The sequence below is a fragment of the Trichosurus vulpecula genome, chromosome 6, assembly GCF_011100635.1.
Source record: "Trichosurus vulpecula isolate mTriVul1 chromosome 6, mTriVul1.pri, whole genome shotgun sequence".
In the NCBI taxonomy this organism is placed as follows: Eukaryota; Metazoa; Chordata; class Mammalia; order Diprotodontia; family Phalangeridae; genus Trichosurus; species Trichosurus vulpecula.
This window is the reverse complement of record NC_050578.1, coordinates 101651685-101657684: the sequence shown is the minus strand read 5'-3', so window position 1 is coordinate 101657684 and position 6000 is coordinate 101651685.

Sequence of the window (6000 nt, the reverse complement as noted above, 5' to 3'; positions counted from 1 at the left end):
GAAGAGATTCTCATTCTTCTGGCTTCCATCTTCAAGAGTGGAGACATATAGTTCTAGATTCTGTTCAGGGAGAAGTTGCTAAAGGGAGAGAAAAACTCTGGGAATAAGAGAACATGTTGAAGAGTCAGAGTTTCAATCATCCCTATGCTTAGCTTACCAAGCTAAAGACCTCAGGAAATTTCCACTTGGGTAAGATGAGTAACTCACTCGATCTCTACCATAGAGGACAGTGCAAATGGACTTGAGCCCTAGATTACATTATGAATTCACAAATAAGTAGAGTTTGAGAGCTGCTAGTTTGGAGGCTTCTCAAGCCCCTGCTCCAGGCAATGTCAAGAGCCTGACATGGGGAACTGAGAGGAAGAAAAGGGAAGTAGATGCGGCCCATTCCTGGAAGACTTCTTGCAGTTTCTTAATGTGGTAAGGGTGGCTCCAGGAAAAGTAAGTGCCCAAAGTCGGGGGAGGGACGATGAGGATGGAAGAATGAATGTCAGGAGGGAGCCTTAGGGCTTATATATGTCATGTGGTGGTTTGAGAAACTGGCCTGTGAGAGTTGGGAGCCCAGTAAAATGAGAGGAGTCAACACTTATGGGGAGAGCATGTCCTAGACATGTGGTGGAGGGAGATTAAAGAGTGAGGATCAGCGTGGAGCTTGGAAGCTATCATGAATGTATATAGGGCATTTGATTTGAAAATAGTGAATAAAAGTAGAACCTGTACTGGGGAGAGGAGAGGGGAACATAGGATGATGGACCAATCTCCCCCTCTCCAGTCCTTCCTCCAAGCATATTCCTGTACAGAGTGATCTATGATGAAAATCCACAAGATCAAATTGCTCCCAGTATAATGTCTCAGGATAACAGGCTTTGAGTTCCCTCCTATGCTCTGTTTGGACAGAGATTGACCACGGGAGCACTAGATGGGCCAAAGAATTTGGCACCATGACAAGATGCTCTCTGAAGACATACCGTTGTATTGCTGCTATTAACAAGCTTTAAAAAAACCCTGATGTTCTTTGATTTCAAGTATCATCCATTTTTATCTAACTGTCCTACCCTTATGACCACATCCATATAGCTTATGCATTTCAATGTCCCTTTATGACTTTGCCTTTTACAACACCTACATCTTTCTATAGTAGTGTAACACACTAGTCCCTGTATCCCCTTACAGAATTTAAGAACTCTCAAGTGGTCAGAGGCCTTAGATATCATCTGGTTCAACTACCCTGTTTTACAGATGAGGAAACTGAGGCCCACACACCAGTTAATTTGCAGCAATCAAAATGTCAACTTCATGTCAATTTAATTCTTATTTTTGTTTTGGCAGTCCTACTCCAGGTTAAAGGGGCCACAATGAATCTTAAATAAGCAATTAGTCAGCCGCTAAACAAACATTTATTAAACTGGATCCCATCTTTAGATGTTTCCCATAGCTGGTAAGGCATCTGGAATTCTATTTTTTATCTATGTGACTTCTTGTTGTTCATTGAAGAGGACCAATGATTTCAGGAGGGTGATGTCTCGACTTGCAAGTGAATTGAACTTAAGTGAGACAGAGCTGTGCACAGTCATCAGCCTCACTGTTTCCTCCAGAGTCATCAGAGTCCAGTAGCAAGGCATAGGCCAAGATGACTGGTGATGGCCCCGGATGCAGTGGGAGACCATGGTCTTTTTAAGCTAAGGTCTTTCCTGGGTCTCAGTTTGTCTGATGCAATGCCCATTCAGTAATTAAAGACTAGATAAGAATTACTTCTAAATCCAGTTATGGGGGACGGGAGGGGCAGGGAGAAGAGAGGAAATAATACAATGAATAGGAAGAGGCCTTATTACCTACATAATTCCTTCACCTGTGTAGGCTTGCATATTTCTATTAACTCTTGGTACTGTAGAATGGTCACTGGATTTGGACCCTAAAAACCTGGAATCCATCTTGGTTTTGCTCCTTACTACTTATAAGATATTAAGTAAGTCACTTTAAAGGCAGCTAGGTGATGCACTGGGTAGAGCACTGGACTTGGAATCATGTCCTCATGAGTTCAAATCCAGCCTCAGACATATTTACTAGCTGTGGGACCCTGGGCAAGTCACTTAACCCTGTCTGCCTCAGTTTCCTCATCTTTAAAATGAGTCAGAGAAGGAAATGGCAAACCACTCCAGTATCTTTGTCAAGAAACCCCCAAATGGGGTCACGAAGAGTTGGACGCCACTGAATAACATTAAGAAGTCACTTGAACTCTTTGGGTCTCAGTTTCTTCATCTTCGATCTTTAACATGAAGGAGTTAAGCTAGGTTATCTCCAGCAGCTTTCTGACTCTAAATACTCTGAGCCTATGATCTTCTCAGGTGTTTAGGGAAATAAATAAAATTTTTCACGTAGTCACTGCAAGTCTCCCACAAATTGAAAGAGCCTAGGCACATTATTTGGCATCAAGAATAAAACTGTTGATTTAGTTCTTTTGATTGTATTTGTGACAAAGGAGGACATTGGTGGGGGGCGGGGGGAAGGGAGAAGTTAGTGGGTAATGATAGAGATTTTTTAAAAAGGAAAAATCATCAATTAAATATTTAAAATTCGCAGGGAAAAAAAAAACACAAAAAGAGGTTAGGGAGGGACATAAACAGGACAACTTTGTTACAACTATGTGGAATTTTATGTGCACCTAAATCGTACAAAACAGAAGCTCACAATTGCATATGCAATCCTCCTTTTGTTCTTCTTGGTACATTGAAATGCTCATTTGTTAAGTTCATAGTAAAATAAAATTTTTTTGAAGACTAAAGCTCACTCTTATTCATAACCTGTCAAAAGGAATTTATAAGAAATACTTGTGTTTTCATTTCTAAGAAAGAGCTGTTTTTCTATGTGTTCCTGCTAAAACCTCTCCTCATCTAGTGCATTTTATGTCATTATTCATCACGATTATCATCATCATAGCTGACATTCACATGGCCCTTTAAAATTTGCAAAACACTTTACATATATTATCTCACCTGATCCTGACAACCTTATGAGGCATCATTATTCCCATTTTACAGATTTGGAAACTGAGATTCCGAGGGGTTAAGGGACTTGTTTGTGGTCATATGGCCAGTAAATGTCAAAGGTAGAATTAAAACCCAGACCTCTCCTGACTCAAAGTCCATTGTTCTCTCTGTTATAGCGCATTACCTCATCATTATTGCAACATCAATACCAAGAGGATGTATTATGAAGGCAGAATTTATAATTTCAAAGAGAATCATATATAAGGTTCGGAACCACAGGATATAAGGAATTCTCAAGGTAGGAGGCAGCAGAATTAAAGCATGTATTTAAGCTCCAGAGTAACAGACCCACAAACCAGCATCCCCATTTTGATATTTGGATCAAAAGCCTCCAGGCCCAATAAGTCCGCCTCACAAGAGTAACCAGGAGGCCACAGAGAAGCATGATGGTATAAAGCAAAATCATATACATGCTTCCCCTCTATGGTAAAAAGATTACCCACTGGCCTCAAGTCCTTGCTCAGCATTCCTCGATCCACACATAGGTCAGCTCTGCTACTGGCAGCTCCTGCTTCAGCTTCAACTGTAGCTGTAGCTGTCTCTGGCTCCAACGGAAGCTGTTTTTAACCATCCAGCTAGCAGCTTCTGCAGGGGTGTAAGGTACGCCGGGGAAAGCACAGGTTCTTTCGATCTGCTTAACCAAGGGAAGCAAGGTGAAGGGGTTGACAGGGAAAGCACAGGTTCTTTCGATCTTCTTAATCAAGGGAAGCAAGGTGAAGGGGCCGACAAGCTTACTCCAATCCAACATACAGACAGCATTCAGTTAGTTCAGGGGAAAAAGCCAAACTATTCAAGGGCACTTGTTGACTAAGTGCTAAGGAGCCCATTTTTGGTTACCAACACAGAGGACCATCATCATCATGATATAGCACATTACCTTCATCATCAGAGTCACCACCATCATCTGTCACTATCCCCATTAATACTACAAACGTTCATGCAGAGCCTGCAGTGTGGAAGGCGCTGTGCTGTCATTCAACATCTGTTTTTATGGCAAGGTTCCTCCCATGTGAACTACAGAAACATCTAAAGGAATTGGTTGGAATTTTTTGTTTAAAAGAGTAGCTAAGTCACGAAGATGGTGTAGGCAAGGGAACGGACTAGACAACCTCTAAAGCTCTAAGATTCTGTGCTCTTTGCATCATGAAATATTGTCGGCTCATACATCCAAGCAAAAGAAACAGTTAAGGATTTCCTTTGGCTCCATGTGAGCATTTTTCTATGGATTTAAAAAAGAGGACTGAAACAGGATAAAGTGGGATTTGGACGGTGCCATGATTAACCACATGGAGTGGGATTGGCCTATTGACGTTCGCTAATTTCTGGGGCTTTTTGAAGCATATTTTCCATAAAATTCTTACGTTAAAAGTGTTGCTTTTCTCCGGGCTTACTGGAGTGGTGTTGGATGATTTTACATCTGACTGCTCCTGTCCACAGCAGGGTGAGGTTAACAGTAGTCTGCAGTAGTCAGGTCAAGGTAGTTTGAGAATGTGTACAGAAACAAGGTGTCTCTCTTTCATTTGTCCACTGGTGATTTTATCTGATTTCTGGCACAGACTGTTTCAGGGTAGTTCCATTATAATCCCTTCCAACAATAGTCAAGAATGTTTTCCTTTCCTTCCTTCCCTCCTTCTATTCCTTCCTTCCTTCCCTCCTTCCTTCCCTCCTTCCTTCCTTCCTTCCCTCCCTCCTTCCTTCCTTCCTCTCTTTCGTTCCTTCATTCCTCCATCTCTCTTTTTTCCTTCTCTTTCTTTTTCCTTCCTACCTTTAATCTCCCTTCCTTCCTTCCTTCCTTCCTTCCTTCTTTCCCTTCCTCCTTCCCTCCCTCCTTCCCTCCTTCCTTCCTTGCTTCCCTCCTTCCCTCCTTCCTTCTTTCCTTCCTTCCCTCCTTCCTTCCTTCCTTCCTTTCTTCCTTCCTTCTTCTCTCTCTTTTTCTCCTCTTTATTTTTCCCTCCTATCTTTTATCTCCCTTCTTTTCTTCCTTCCTTCTTTCCTTGCTTTCTCCCTCCCTCTCTTCCTCCTTCTTTCTCCCTGCTTCCCTCCTTTTCTTTCTCCCTCCCACTTGCTGTCTCTCTGTCTCTGTTTCTCTGTGTCTCTCTGTCTGTCTCTCTCTGTCTCTGTCGGTCTGTCTGTCCCTCTCTCTCTGTCTCCCCCCACCAATGTAACCTTTTAAAAAAATCATAGTTTACTGAGGCATTTTGTGTTTATATCAATTTGTATGAGCCATCTCTTATAACTTTTTTTAAGAGAAAAAAGCACTTTAGTAGAACTAACCAACTTGTCACCTGAATGTCGCAGTCCATGGAACATTCCACATCCATAGTGCCCTGCCTCTGTAATGAAGAGAGGGAACCGAATTGTTCCAATGTTCTTTCCAGAATAAGTTTGTCATTATAATTACATGACATTCAGTTCCTTTTGTCATCATTCTTTTATTTACATTGTTGTAGTCATTGTGTATACTGTTTTCCTAGTTCTGATTAATTCCCTCTCCATCAGTCCATATGTCTTCCCATGCTTGTCTAAACTCTTCATATTCATCATTTCTTACTGTGCAGTAATACTCTAAGATATTTATGCTCCACAATTTTTTTTCAGCCATTCCCCAATCATTGGGCATCTACATGGTTTCCAGTCTTTGCCACTACACCAAAAAAAGCAGTTCTGAATATTTTGATGGATACTACCTTTCTTTTGAATCCTGAGTAGAAACATGTAGCATCCAGATGAGATCTGGGGATCTGACCTGCCAATAGAATTGGGGTTGGGAGAACAGGCCTCACTACGTGTCTTCCTTTCTAAAAAGGAAAAGATTGTCCAAATAGCCTAAGCAAAGTCTTGATCTGAGCCCCACCTGCAAAGGAATGTCTTCGTAAAGTGTTGCTTCTGATATCTTTTAGGAGGGGGCATTGCACTCATTGTATCTCACTAAACATGTAACCAAATAAACTCG